The sequence below is a fragment of the Lepidochelys kempii genome, chromosome 1 (genome assembly GCF_965140265.1).
Source record: "Lepidochelys kempii isolate rLepKem1 chromosome 1, rLepKem1.hap2, whole genome shotgun sequence".
Lineage (NCBI taxonomy): Eukaryota > Metazoa > Chordata > Testudines > Cheloniidae > Lepidochelys > Lepidochelys kempii.
Window position 1 is genome coordinate 27130112 of NC_133256.1, and position 15371 is coordinate 27145482.

The 15371-nt window shown below is 49.9% G+C and overlaps 1 protein-coding gene across 5 annotated transcripts in view; it reads left to right on the forward strand.

Annotated features, from left to right (window-relative positions):
- Window positions 1-15371, forward strand: part of AMOTL1 (angiomotin like 1) — a 209641-nt gene that overhangs the window by 59394 nt on the left and 134876 nt on the right. Inside the window, exon 1 of one of the 5 annotated variants that reach the window (XM_073337517.1) lies at window positions 2575-2648. The exons of 1 other annotated variant lie outside the window; for it this stretch is intronic. The gene's annotated coding sequence lies outside the window, so the exon portion shown is untranslated. Of the gene's footprint in view, window positions 1-2574; window positions 2649-4612; window positions 4648-10144; window positions 10857-15371 lie in introns of those variants that run through there. 3 more of the 5 variants (XM_073337523.1, XM_073337491.1, XM_073337500.1) reach the window with 3 other exon arrangements.

Sequence of the window (15371 nt, forward strand, 5' to 3'; positions counted from 1 at the left end):
TCCATCACTTCCTTCAGCACATAGGAAATCACATTCATGACCCAAACACCAGTCAGGCTTGATCAGACAGGCTGTAATCACAGATGTCTTCCCAGTGCTCAGTGACTCAACCCCCCCTCCTCTTGATCACAGTAGTGCATCCATCAATTCGTCTCCAGGATCCATCTTCTCCTTTCTTCACCTGTGCTTGGATCAAGAAGATTCTCTGAGAAGGTCACCTGCATGTCATCCATCCTCAGTTTCTCTTCCCAGGCTGCCTAAAGTGATTTTTGAGTATTGCAAATGTCCTTTCCCTGGAGCCATTTGTTCAGAGGTGGTCTAGAATCAATGGAAAATACCCAGAGTTTTTCAAGATATTCAGATTTCAGCGTGGTAGCGTGTTAGTCTGTATCAATTACAGTGAGCTATTATTAGCAGGAGGAAAAATCACTTTTATAGTGGTAATCAGGATGGCCCATTTCAAACAGTTGACAAGAAGGTGTGAGTAACAGTAGGGGGGGAACATTAGAATGGGGAAATAGTTTTTAGTTGTGTAATGACCCATCCACTCCCAGTCTTTATTCAGGCCTAATTTGATGGTGTCCAGTTTGCAGATTAATTCCAGTTCTGCAGTTTGTTATTGGAGTCTGTTTTTGAATTTTTGTTGTTGAAGAATTGCCACTTTTAGGTCTGTAATTGAGTGTCCAGGGAGGTTGAAGTGTTCTCCAACTGGTTTTTGAATGTTATAATTCTTGACGTCTGATTTGTGTCCATTTATTCTTTTGCATAGAGACTGTCCAGTTTGGCCAATGTGCATGGCAGAGGGGCATCATGCTGGCACATGATGGCATATCACATTGGTAGATGTGCAGGTGAATGAATCCCTGATGGTGTGGCTTATGTGATTAGGTCCTATGATGGTGTTCCTTGAATAGATATGTGGACAGAGTTGGCAATGGGGTCTGTTGCAAGGATAGGTTCCTGGGTTAGTGTTTTTGTTGTGTGGTTGCTGGTGAGTATTTGCTTCAGGTTGGGGAGCTGTCTGTAAGCGAGGAATGGCCTGTCTCCCAAGGTCTGTGAGAGTGAGGGATCATCCTTCAGGATAGGTTGTAGATCCTTGATGATGGGCTGGAGAGGTTTTAACTGGGGGCTGAAGGTGACGGTTCTTGTCAACTGTTTGAAATGGGCCATCCTGATTACCACTATAAAAGTGATTTTTCTTCCCACTGATAATAGCCCACTGTAATTGATTTGTCTCGTTAGAATTGGTAAGGCAACCCCCATCTTTTCATGTTCTCTACGTGTGTATATCTATCTATCTATCTATCTGTGACAGGTTTCAGAGTAGCAGCCGTGTTAGTCTGTATTTGCAAAAAGAAAAGGAGTACTTGTGGCACCTTAGAGGCTAATAAACAAATAAATGTTTTAGTCTCTAAGGTGCCACAAATACGCCTTTTCTTTATATATATCTGTATAATATATATATCTTCCTACTGTATTTTCTACTCCATGCATCTGATCAAGTGGGTTTTAGCCCACGAAAGCTTATGCCCAAATAAATTTGTTAGTCTCAAAGGTGCCACAAGTACTCCTCATTGCTTTTTCAAGATATTCAGCATCCTTATTAAGATCTGAATAGCCCAGTCACCCTAGAGATGGTATAATGTCCTATTTTCTTTTTCTGGGCCATAGATGACTCAGACTAAGTTTTTCACTGCAAAGTCACTAGTCAGGATTACTTGCCTTTACTTTCTTCCCTAGTAAGGATCTAATCCATGGTCCACTGATCAGACCCTCTTGTGCTTTAGGTAGGTTGAGAGATTCCTTATCTGCTTTTTCTTTCAAACAGATTACACACTGGTTAAACCTTTGGAAGATGAAGGAACTAAAGATAAACCGATGGCTCTAAGAAAAGGAGTACTTGTGGCACCTTAGAGACTAACAAATTTATTTGAGCATAAGCTTTCGTGAGCTACAGCTCACTTCATCGGATGCATGCAGTGGAAAATACAGTGGGGAGATTTTATATACACAAAGAACATGAAACAATGGGTGTTATCATACACACTAACAAGAGTGATCAAGTAAAGTGAGCTATTACCAGCAGGAGAGCTGGGGTGTGTGTGTGTGTAACCTTTTGTAATGATAATCAAGGTGGGCCACTTCCAGCAGTTGACAAGAACCTGTGAGGAACAGTAGGCTCTGTTAGCTTTGAGTGCTTGGAAATATGTGAATTAGAAATGCCCCTGTGGCAATGCAGTCATTTCGTAGTTGCTAAATGGGAACTGCTCACAATAACACTTTCTACCTTCTAGGAATGAAAATAAGTGTTTGTGTATGCTTTTTCCTGTTGCACTTCCAGTGGCTTAATATCCCAAAGATAATTATATGACTCAAGAAAATGAGTGCATACTTTAGAAACTCCCAGTACTGATAATGCTGATGGGTGGTTTAAAGTGTTTTGAAGCTCTCTGAACCCACAAGAACAATTGAATTCCAGGGCTTTACCGATACAACCTAAGCAAGCCCAGGCAAATGGCTGCATAGTTTTCAGAGAGTCGTCAGTGGATGAAGTACAGATAGCTCACTGGGAGAGCAATCTTTCGTCTTGCAGTATCAGGGTGAAGCGTTTTCGTGTCAGAGGAGTCACACTACGGACACGTTGTCAGGTAAGATTTTACTGTTTGTAATTCAGACTTTTTGAAAGGCCTTATCCAGATGTAGCTGGAACATTTTCCACTGTGAGTATAGAAAAGAGCCATGTACTTTCTGGGAGATGCCTCTTCTTAGTTCACAGTAAAGCCACAGAGAAGTATTTATCTGTTGACTAGATAAGCAAATACCGTGCGTAAAATGGACTGGCAGCTAATCAGTCTGTGCATGCCACTAACTGAATTAGTGATGATGGCTTAAGACTTTTTTTTGTATGGTGGTTGTTATACGTTTAACAGAGACAATATGGTTCGCTCTGTATGAGACACAAAAGACGACACAGCCCTTGCCCTGAGGATTTTAACACCAGAATAGGTATCTTACAGTCTACTTTTAAAATATCCCATGACTGATGTTGAAATAAAAGGCAAAGGAAGAAATAAAAAACATCTGTTTAACTATTCCATGCAATTTACTGAGAAAGGATCTTTAGGAGCTTTAAAATAATAATAAAGGGTCCTACCAGCTCCACGTGGACATAAAGATCTCATAAGACTTTTTACAAGAATAGGCAATTACACCACTTTCCTGGCCAATATTTCCAGTCCCACCAATGTTGTGGCTTCCCTCCACCCCAGAGGTGGCTGCATTTCTATGGCATTATACAGCCTTAGTTTGTGAGGTTCTCTGGGGTTGTTTGTGAGGGAATTTTTCCCCCAAATAATTTGAGGAGCAATTTCATTGGCATAATAACCTCTGGGGAGCTTTGGTGGAGTTGATTTTTATGGACAGAGGTGGTGAGAAGTCTGAAATGGATTTAAATTATTATTTTTTGCATAATTTAAGTAATGCATAGATGTCTAGGACTATACACAATATTTGTTTGATTTTTTTTTACATTTCTTCCATAGCTGTCTTACAATAGGCCAGATTCCAGCACCCTTAGATATATTAAAGGTGACTTAATGCTTCCTGACTCTGCAAATCGTCTTACTGATTTCACATTGGACAAGATTTTTAAAAGTACTCAGCAGTTCCCATCGTCATAGTTATTTCTAGATTTTCAAACACACTTAGCACCCTTTGGCTACCAAGCTCTTTTAGACAATCTGGCCCTAAAATACTACTCTTAAGCTTAAATAAGGATGGTAGAATCTATCCGAACCATGTTAATGATCACCATGTGTTCTTAGTAAGGTAATTGACAGTGTAGCATATATATTTTTCCCCATTTAAAAATCTTTCAAAACATTGTTCGGAGACGGCTCTTAAAATAGGGGGTAGGACAATTGTTGCTGTTTTACATAAACATCTCTTCCCAGGAGATCATTCATTTCACGATTCCCATGTGCCCGCACTGAATGCTTTCTCCATGGGCAGGCATGGGACGTGGGGGAATGTACATTTCAACACAGAAATCTAAACCCTGTCCCAACATGCATATGCAATGTGTAAACGAGTGACTTGTCTCAAGTCATAACAGCTTTTTAGAAGATTTCTCTCCTGGGGATTGTAATGCCCAAAAACCACAGTGCTCTTGGCTTCTCCTTTAGCTATAATAAAGTCAGATTAATAATGTAGTAGTTCAAGATAACTATCATGAGATCATTTAATTAACATTGTGACCATATTCCGTGCCAGTTGGCTCAAACTTCACGGTTTAAGAAACTTTAAGAGCGGCTATATGGATTTTTTTGAATGATTGCATTAATGAACAGCTCATTAGTCAGCTTTCTGGTTAATTAAAGGAGAACGTTCATGGGGAAGGGATATGTGAGGCAATAAAGGGCCTTTGAGGATGATTAAATAAAGAAGCCATGCCGTGGTGTTTGATAACCACAAAGGCAGCTTCCTTCCTTGTACATTCCAGCACAATGGACATTATTCCTACTATATGAGTGTGTGCATGAGGGTCTGAGTGATTCCATGTCACTGTGTTCTAGGGGCCTGATCCAAATCTCATTGGCTGTGCTGGTGGCTGGAAGAAGTTTCCATGCATGTTGCTCTTGAGAGCAGGTGTGTAACTATTCAAAGGCTGGTTCAAAACGCTGAATCTTTTCCAAGGGCTGAACTATGTCTTGAGAGCAGGCTGTGCAGAAGCAGAGTGAGGTGACTGCACTGCTGTGAACATTTCAAATTTGTACATCTAAGGCCTTCTTTGCACTTAGAAGTTTGGGTTTCTTTTGCTGCTTTAACTATGCCATAATAGTTAAAGTGGCAACACTCCCACAGTTATGTCAGTATAAAAGCGCTTATGCCAGTATAACTTGTTCAGTGAAGTGAACTAATTTATACTATCATAAGTGCACTTATACTGGTATAACTGCATCTGCAGCTAGGCTTTCACTGGTGGAGTTGTGTCAGCAAAAAGTCACACACTCCCAACCAATATAGCTATGCTGGTAAAACTTTTATACAGTGTAAACCAGGCCAAAGCCAGTTGTACATCTGCACCCTAGATGCAGCACTTATTTAGATGTGTATTTGGGCATCTTCAGTGTCCAAGTCCTGAACTGAGGGAAATGCTGTCTAGATGAAATTACTATAAGGTGGGTGCACAACTGGCTGAAAGACCGTACTCAAAGAGAAGTTATCAACGGTTCACGGTCAAACTGGGAGGGCGTATCTAGTGGGGTCCTGCAAGGGTCTGTCCCGGGTCTGATGCTAGTTAGTATTTTCATGAATGACTTGGATAATGGAGTGTAGAGTATGCTTATAAATTTTGCAGGTGACTACAAGTAGGGAGGGATTGCAACTTGCATGCACTTTGGAGGACAGGATTAGAATGCAAAATGATCGTGACACATTGGATAATTGATCCAAAACTAGCAAGATGAATTTCAATAAAGACATGTGCAAAGTACTTCACTTAGGAAATAAAAATCAGATGCACAACTACAAAATGTGGAATAACTGGCTAGGTGGTAGTACAGCTGAAAAGGATCTTGTGGTCACAAGGAATCATAAACTGAATATGAGCCAACAGTGTAATGCAGCTGTGGAAAAGACTGATATTCTGGGGTGTAGTGACGTTTGTAACACATGGGAGGTAATTGTCTCACTCAACTCAGCAGTGGTGAGGCCTCAGCTGGAGTACTGTCTAGTTATGGGTACCACCACACTTTAAGAAATATATGGGCAAACTGGAGACAGTCCAGAGCAGAGAAACAAAAATGATAAAAGATTTAGAAAACCTGAACTATGAAAAAAGATTAAAAAAACTGGACGTGGTTAGTCTTGAGAAAATAAGACTGAGGGGGGACCTGATATAAAGAGGATGGTAATGAATTGTTCTCCATGTCCAATAGGACTGGTCCCAGTACAGACCCCTGGGGGACACCACTATTTTCCTCTCTCCATTCTGAGAATGGATCATTTATTCCTATCCTTTGTTTCCTATCTTTTAACCAGTTACTAATCCATGACAGGGCCTTTCCTCTTATCCCATGACAGCTTACTTTGCTTAAGAGCCTGTGGTGAGCGACCTTGTCAAAGGCTTTCTGAAAAGCCTTGGAAGAGTTCCACCACGTCCTCCAAAAATCTGACAGCTGCATGATGCAGTATTGGGGATTTAATCCCATGAATCTCTTGCTTGTGTGTGTTAGTGTCAAGTTGTTACAATTTATTTTCCTGTTGTTCTGGCCAGTTGAATTCTGCACAGTTTAGTCTTAAAGAGCTCTAGTGCAGCCGTTACTGTCCAGAGAATACAGGCAATAGATTGTTTTAATCTGGAAAAATTCCAAACCAGAAGCTTAACTGACCTTTGTCCTCTGACATCCAGTTCTTACAGATTAGAGGTTGAAAAAATGTTACTGAAATAATTCACATATTGCAGTATTTATTCTGCCATTAGGGAGGACTTTAACGATGAGGACAATAAGGATAAAGAATTGGATTTGTGCCCCTTTTTGCTGTGTAGTGATGTGAAGGATGAGTGGTGGGGGGGGATGAGGTTTTTTTCTGGCCCCGCCCCTTAAACCTTAGAAATATCAGGAATGTTAAGTCTTGTCCTGCTTGTTTTTGTTAGAGGACTAAGTTGAAGGTCTCAGGTATATTGTAATTTCTCAGCCCTTAGTTGAAGAGAGGGATAGCTCAGTGGTTTGAGCATTGGCTTGCTAAACTTAGGGTTGTGAGTTCAATCCTTGAGGGGACCATTTAGGGATCTGGGGCAAAAATTGGGGATTGGTCCTGCTTTGAGCAGGGGGTTTGGACTAGATGACCTCCTGAGGTCCCTTCCAACCCTGATATTCTATGAAGGGCTGAGGAAATGCTTATGTAACCCACTGGTGAGTGTGTAACAAGTCCCCCTCTGTGCCAATTCACAGAGGATATGAGTTGTTATGGCCCCCAACTACAGAGCCTTCATTCATTAGCGCAAGATGTAGCACTGCATGCTTTACACTGGGAGGTCCCTGCTTCAATCCCTGGTGTGTTGGTCAAGATGGCAGCCATCACTTCCTCTTTAACATGTGCTCCTAAATACCTGAGGTGATTTTTGAAAATCTCCCTCAGCTCTGACTGCATAAGACATTTGAGCTAATGGGGTGTTCACCACCATGCCGCGCTTCAGTCCCAGAGCACCCACCCACAGAGTCATTGCCTAGGACCGGGCAGCAGGTAAGAGCGGGTCAGCTCCCGCACACCCAGTGTGCGCTGGGGTCTCATTGTTAGGCAGAAAGCAGGGGCCATATTCACAGAGGCGAATGCGCCGGCATTGGGGCACCAGTTTAATAATACTGCATAGGGCCCCATAAATCCTAAGGACGGCCCTGCCTATGTGTCAGGGAAGAAGGGTTCAGGAGGGTGGACACAAGTCTACCCTGTTTCTGGGCCATGGAAGTAGTAGCTGCTTGGTGAGGGCTGAGGGAAAGAAGTCTTCCTCCGAGTGGCAGTAGGAGGAAATGGGCCCCAGACTTTCTGCCAGTATTGGCACAACTAGCTCCAGGAAGGGGCTCAGAGAGAGAGAGGGGGGCAGGCAGCAGGACTCTTAGTGATTCAGTGCAGCAGTTTCCAGGCTCCACGGGATGAGGATGCAACTTTCAGCACTGCTGTTTAGCAACATTAGACCAGCTGGGCCTGATTCTCCCATCTCTCTTTTACATTAGGGTAACTCTGTTGGCTCTGAATTACCTTCATGGAAGTGAGGGGAGAATTGGGTCCACCCCATTAGGTTCCTTCTGATCTAGTCTTAGGGGTATGTGCTGGGGTATGCCTTACCATGTAAGCACCGAGGACCCAGGTTATGCATTCATTTGGAAGCTTGAACTATTGGTGCGTGCACACGCGCACACTCCCCCCTCCAGCTATCGATAGAAGCACATACGATGCTCACAGTCATAGCATCTACGTGTCTAAACTGCATTTGAAGTAATGGCAAGGTCATACCTATTCAGAACGAACTCTCCATGTGGACACTCTTATTCTGCACTGAGCGCCTTTTTACAGTTTAACTTAGTCCACTTTCAAAGTGCAGAATAAAGGTGTCCATATGGAGAGCTATTCCACAATAGCTATCTTGGGCTATTTCTCCATGTAGACAAGCACTATTTGAGCTTCAGCCATAGGAGCCAACTCCATGGGTGCTCTGTGGCTAGAGCACCCACGGGGAAAAATTAGTGGGTGCTCTGCACCCACCTGCAGCCAAGCTCCCCCGCTCCCTTCTCACCTCCTCCTCCCCCATGTGCACCACATCCCTGCTTCTCCCGCTCCCTCCAAGAAAGTCCTAAGCACTGCCAAATAGCTGTCAGGCGCTAGGAGGGAGAGGGAGGAGCAGGGATGCGGCACGCTCAAGGAAGGAGGTGGAGAAGAGGTGGGTCAGGGGCAGGGACTTGGGGGAAGGGGGTGGAATGGGGGCAGGGCAAGGGTGGGGCAGAGGTAGGGCCAGAGTTGGGGGTGAGGTCGAGCACCCACTGGGCAGAGGGGAAGTCCCAGCTCAAAAACACACTATGCCCCAGATACCAGGATAAAAAGCCCCTATTCTGTGTGAAAAACATCTAATACCTAGTATCCAGTGGTTTTCCTCCTGATGTCTGGCTATTGCTCTGCTAAGGTTATGTTAATCAGGTGATAACGGTGGCCCAGAATCTTCCCTGCATTAAGACTGCATCAGTGCAAAGCAGGCACAGCACTAAAACCAGCACAGCCAGCCCCAGCCTTAGCACTGAATCCAGTTCAAAACCATTCTCCTTGTCTGGACTTGCCTCAAACAAACTCATGGACTGTCTCCTTCTCCCCTCCCTTCTTCCTCAGCTCATCTAGCAGTGGCTTCCTCTTTATCTCCCTGCCCAATCTTGTCAAAACAAGCGTGTCTTCCTCTATGGTTTCTGCTAACTAGAACAGTCATCCTGTACCTCTGTCTGCCTCACTGAGTCTTCATCTATTTTCAGATCTCATCTGGAATAAAGCTGATTCATAACCCAACACTGCTAATTACCTGTGGATAGACTGGCAGCTGGCCATACAGGAAGGGCTAGGAATGATTCCCATGCTCCTTTCCACATGGACAAGATGGGAGGAAAAACGTCTCTGCCTCCATGTGCTATTAATACCTCACAAAATGCAAATCTCCAGGTACTCTGGAAATTGATCATTTAAACTCTGGTGGCCATTAAAATAATAAATAATAAGAGTAATATTATATTATAATTAAATACTAGAGTAGATAGCAAATCATTAGGGTTCAGCTCTAAACCACACTATACTGCATAGCTAGAGACTGCTGAATAGCATCCGAGAATTTCTAATGTTCAAAGGACATGGTCAGATGGGTCTTCAGGGGCTGAAGCCAGGTGCTCTGGATCTAAAAGCAGGAGCTGCTGCTGCTGCCTTAGCTAAAGGACTAGCTTCCTTAGCTTGAAAGCAGTAGCAGACTCAGAAACCTGTTATGTGGCTTAGCCCCTATAGGGGGCAAAGAGTCAGACTGTGTTACTGTGATATAATATATAACATACTGTGACAAAGTTCCTGCTCTACCTTGGTGGGTCTTGCACTTATTGGCAGATTTGCCCACCTTGAAGCTCCACGGCAGCCCTCAGCTTGGCCGTTTTTCTGAACCAACAGTCCAGGTCAACTCCTCCTGTGTCTGACCAGGAGTTGGGAGGATTTGGGGGGAACACAGGCCCACCCTCTACTCCGGGTTCCAGCCCAGGGCCCTGGGGAATGCAGCTGTCTAGAGTGCCTCCTGGAACAGCTGTGTGACAGCTACAACTCCCTGGGCTACTTCCCCATGGCCTCCTCCCAACACCTTCTTTATCCTCACCATAGGACCTTCCTCCTGGTGTCTGAAAATGTTTGTACTCCTCAGTCCGCATTCTCACTCTCAGCTCCTAGTGCCTCTTGCTCCCAGCTCCTCACACGCACACCACAAACTGAAGTGAGCTCCTTTTTAAAACCCAGGTGCCCTGATTAGCCTGCCTTAATTGATTCTAGCAGCTTCTTGATTGGCTGAGGGTGTTCTAATCAGCCTGTCTTAATTGTCTCCAGAAGGTTCCTGATTGTTCTGAAACCTTCCCTGTTAGGAAACGGAACGTCTTTTGCTTGCTCCTCAGCTATCTGCTTTCTATTCTTTCCTAAAGCCCCCTGGCCCGGATTTTTCTTACTTTTTGCACCTGCCTTAGTCCCCCCCCGACCGGGCCAGACGCTTTTTTGATTTTTCTTTTTCTTTTTGTGTTTTTTTTCCGTCTACGTCCTTCGCCGGCCATCCCCCCCCACGCCTGCTTTCGGGCGCAGCTATTTGCCTCAGCTGGGCCCCCGGAGGAGGGGGGGGAAGATTGCCGATTTTGCTGTCCGGAGGGGGGAGTGGAAACCCCCAGACCCAGCCGTTTTGCCAGCAGCTCGGACCTTACAACATTCTTAACATACCGGAGGACTTGGAACACAGCCAACACAGCCGGAGACGGAGATTTCATCAGACAGAAGAAATAATATAAATCATTGTGACGAAGGCCGTAAGATTGAGTAACTTTCTGAATTATACTCTCGTGGGGGGGAGTTTGACTGTGATTACTTGCGTTTGTGGCGGCACAGGGGGTGTGGCGTGGAGACCCCCACCCCCGATCCATCGGTGCCCCTACCCCCCCATCGTTATTACAACTGTCACGGCCCCCCCGCAGTCTGTCCCTGCTGGCAATCTGCCATCTCCCTTCGGATCCAGCTGTTTGCTTTGAACTTTACCTTCCGGACCGGACCTAACAACCGACCAACCGAGACTCTTTGGACAAACGCGTGTGGGTCTGCACCCCCCCCCCCCCCCGGATTGCTTATCCCACAACTTGCCCCTTTTACTAGACCCCGATTTTGTTCCCCCCCCTCCTCCCAGCCCCCCTCCCTTGGCATTTTTTCCCTTCCCGTCCGCAGCCAGTGGAAGGAGGGGCTATTCTGCCTTCTCCCCCCCCCCCTTCTCCTTCTGGTGTCTCCCTGTCTCTCCCTGCTCACAATGGCGGGGAACGAGAGGGGCGAGACTGCTTTAATAAAATTAGTTGTCCCTTCCCCACCACCACCCCTGCCCAACCCCCAAGGTCCCCCCCCTACTACTATTGTTAAGGTACTTGCCACCCCCCCTGCTGGGGCACCGGTAGCAGGAGGTACCAGGGTGATTGCTGCTGCTGCTGCTGCACCCACCACCCCCCCAGATTCTAGGAAACCCCCCCCGGTTCGCCAGAAGGGCCAGGGCGGGTGGAAAGGAAAGGGCCCCGCTAAAACCACTGAGCCCTCCATGGCAGGGGCTGCCCCCACCGCTGCGGCCTCGTCATCAACCGTGGCGCCCCTCCCAGCGTTTCCCTCCACCAGCTCTGCGATTGTCCCTCCCCCGGCCCCCAGGACGTATGCCCGGGCGGCAGCGGGCTCCCCGCTGCCTGCCGCCTCGTCATCTCGCCCCCCCCCCCTGCCTCCGCCACCATCACCAGCGGCTGAGGCCCTTTCCCCGCCTTGACCAGGAAGCACGGCGTCCGTTGCCTCCTGGTGCCCGCCTCGCCCCACGTGGAGACATACGTGCAGGCGTTGGCGAAGGTGGTAGGACCCACGGCTATTGTGGCGGCCTCCAAGATGTATGGGAAGGTCGTTTTCTTCTTAGCCTCGGAGGATGCCGCCCAGGAGGCGGTGGAGAGGGGCCTGACGGTAGGGGGGGTGTTTGTCCCCCTAGAACCGTGAGAAGACTTGGGCGTTCGCCTCGTCCTTACCTCCGTTCCTCCCTTCTTACCCAATGCTGCCCTGTTACCCGCTCTTTCCACCTTGGGGAAACTTGTTTCTGTCATCAGCCCTCTCCCGTTGGGCTGCAAGGACCCCACCCTCCGTCACATTTTTTCGTTCCGCCGGCAAGTGCAGCTTCTACCACCGGCAGGGGCGCGTGACGGAGAGGCGCTTGAGGGGTCCTTTCTAGTCCCCTACGAGGGAGCCCGCTATCGGGTCTTTTATTCTACTGGAGAGGCCCGGTGCTACCTCTGCCGCTCAGCGGGGCATGTCCGCAGAGACTGCCCTTTGGCTCGGGGGGGAGGGGCACTCGAAACCCCCGAGACCCGGCAGGACATTGGCCCCGTCGCTGCCGACGCCCCTGGCTGCCCAGTACCTGAAACCAACCCTCCTCCTACTCGACCCATCGCTGCTCCCGTCCGGGCCCAAGAGATACCTTCCCTACAATGCCCGGGCGAGCAAGGGGTTTCCACCCTTGCTAGTACCAACCCAATAGAGCCCATGGAGGAGGGTGTGGCAAGGATATTATCGGGTACAAGAGAGGGCCCTCCCCAAGGAGAAGCCCCCACCCCTCACGTTGCCCCACCGCTACCTCCCCGAACCCCTAAACCGTCGCCTCCGCCCCCCGACACAACCCCTGCTAACCAGCCCCCAGATGATGCTATGGAGGGCTGGACCCTAGTCCAGGGGAAGCGAGGCAAGCGGAAGGCTCGAGCTCCGCTGCATCCACCCGACGCAGAAGCCCCCCGGAAGACCAGGAAAGGAGGCACTGCTATCGAGCCTCCCGCCACGGCCGCGAGCGAGATCCATCCGCCGGTGTCGGGAGGGGAAGACGGACTGGCATTGGAGGGCAGAATCCCCCCTCCACGGGAAACCCTCCCCTCCGAGACTTCTGAGGACACCCCTTCTGCCTGGACGCTACCCGAACCCCCCACGGACCCCGAGGCGGCCGTTGAGGCGGGCCCTAGAGGAGAGGCCCCCGGGGTGGCAGGAGTTGGCCTCTCCTCCGTGTATGCGGAGATTGAGGCCCTAGATTTGACCCCGGTCACCCAGGGAGGGGATGATTTGCTGCCGGCTGGCCTCGAGCTGGGCAGCCTTACCCCAGCCTCCCTTTCCCCATGCTCCCTCCCCCTTTTTGCCTTCCCGGGTGAGCACCCTGCAGAAGGCGGTCCACCACCTGATGCCGTGACCGCTAAAACCACCATGGAGCCAGCACCTAGCATTATTGGGAGCCCCTCCCCTTCCCCCTTAACCCTTGACTCTGCTCAGGAGGCACTTTCCTTTAGCTGCTCGCCTCCTGCACCCCAGAGCCTTACCCCTGCCCCTGCCCCCACCCCTGCCCCTGCCCAAGGACCCTCCTCCTGCAATGTTAATGCCGCCCCTGGGGTTATTTCCTTTCCGCCTTTTGCAGACTCCCCCCAGGGAGCAGTCTTTGCACTTTCTAGTCGCGACCCGTTAGGAGTGGCAATTTTTCCCCTGCCATCCCCCTCCACCCCAAGGTGTGAAATGAATTTAATAACCCCAGCCTGTCAGATGCCCCGTCGGTGGTCCGCACCCTGTCTACCTGCCTTAGCGGACCACGAGGCTGTATTAAGAGGCCCATCAGGGAATACCTCGGGAATTGTAACCCCACCCCCCCATGAGCTGCAGCATGCGCTATGGAAGTTCCTAGAGCACTCCCGTGGCGCCCGCGATAGGGCACAGCTGGCTCTTCGGCTATGGGGGGACTTTGATCAACTCCTTCAGGCCACAAAGGCCCTTATAAAGGAGGGCAGGGGGCAAGGAAAGCGCGGTGCTGCGGCCTACGAGCGAGCCCGCAGCTTCCGAAGCGATCTACTCACCCACGGGATGGGTCATGGGTTGCTGTGCAACCCGCCGGGGGCCCTGAACCCCCCCGCCAATACGAGACCCCCACCCCCCCAGCCCTCTGTATGACGCCTCTTATTATTGCGACCCTGAATACCAGGGGCTGTAGGATGGCTCTCCACAGGTCCCAGGTGCTCTCTTACCTTCGGGAGGGGAGGTACTCTGTAGTTTTCCTGCAGGAGACCCATACAGACCCGGCTGCCGAGGACAGGTGGCGGCTGGAGTGGGGGGACGGGGTATACTTTAGCCACTTTGCGACCTGGCAGGCTGGAGTGGCAACCCTATTTCTCCCCCAACCTACGGCCTGAGGTGCTAGGGGTCAATGAGGCCGTGCCGGGCCACGTGCTGCACCTTCGAGTCCGTATGGAGGGGCTCGTGGTTAATCTTGTTAATATCTATGCCCCACAAATGAGCTCCAGGCGGCCACAATTTTATCAGCAGGTGTCCGACTTTCTCGGCACCCTGGATTCGCATGAGTGCCTGGTCCTGGGAGGGGACTTTAACACCACCCTCGAGGAACGGGACCGCTCAGGGGCCGAACCGAGTCCGGCCGCCGCGAATATTCTCCAAGGGATAGTCGACCATCACTCCCTAGTGGACGTCTGGCGCGACCATCACCCAGATGACACCTCCACGTTCACCTTTGTCCGGGTGGAGGCCCATCGGTCACACCACTCTCGGTTGGACCGTATTTACTTATCCCGTTTCCATCTTTCACAGGCCCACTCCTCCGCCATTCGGCTGGCCCCATTCTCCGATCATCATTTAGTCGCTGTAACGGTTTCCCTCCGTGCAGAGAGACCGGGGCCGGCCTATTGGCACTTTAATAACAGCCTGTTGGAGGACGAGAGCTTTGTGATGTCCTTCCGGGAGTTTTGGCTGGCCTGGCGAGAGCAGTGGCGTGCCTTTCCCTCGGTGCGGCGATGGTGGGATCTCGGGAAGGTGCGCGCCAAGCTCTTCTGCCGTGACTACACTCGGGGCACCAGCCGACGGCGAAATGCGGCAATAGAGCAGCTGGAACGGGAGGTCTTAGAGATGGAGAGGCGCCTGGCCGCCGATCCCGAGGACCCGTCCCTCTGCGGAGCGTGCCGGGAGAAGCGGGAGGAGCTCCGGGCCCTTGAGGACCACCGGGCCCGAGGTGCCTTTGTTCGATCCCGCATCCGCCTCCTTCGGGAGATGGACCGCGGCTCCCGCTTCTTCTATGCCCTGGAGAAAACGAGGGGGGCCAAGAAACACGTCACCTGTCTTCTTGCGGAAGACGGCACCCCCCTCACGGGTCCGGAGGAGATGTGTGGGAGGGCCCGTGACTTCTACACAAGCCTTTTCTCCCCGGACCTGACCGATCCTGACGCTTGCGAGGTGCTCTGGGAGGAACTCCCCACGGTCAGCGTGGGCGACCGAGACCGACTAGAGCTGCCTCTCACCCTGGCCGAGTTCTCGGAAGCCCTCCGTCGCATGCCCACCAATAAATCTCCGGGCATGGACGGGCTGACCGTGGAGTTTTACCGCGCGTTCTGGGACATTCTCGGCCCAGACCTAGTCACCGTCTGGGCTGAGTCCTTGCAGAGCGGGGTCCTCCCTCTGTCATGCAGGCGAGCGGTGCTCGCTTTGCTGCCGAAGAAGGGGGACCTCCGCGATCTACGAAACTGGCGTCCCGTCTCACTCCTTAGCACGGATTACAAAATCGT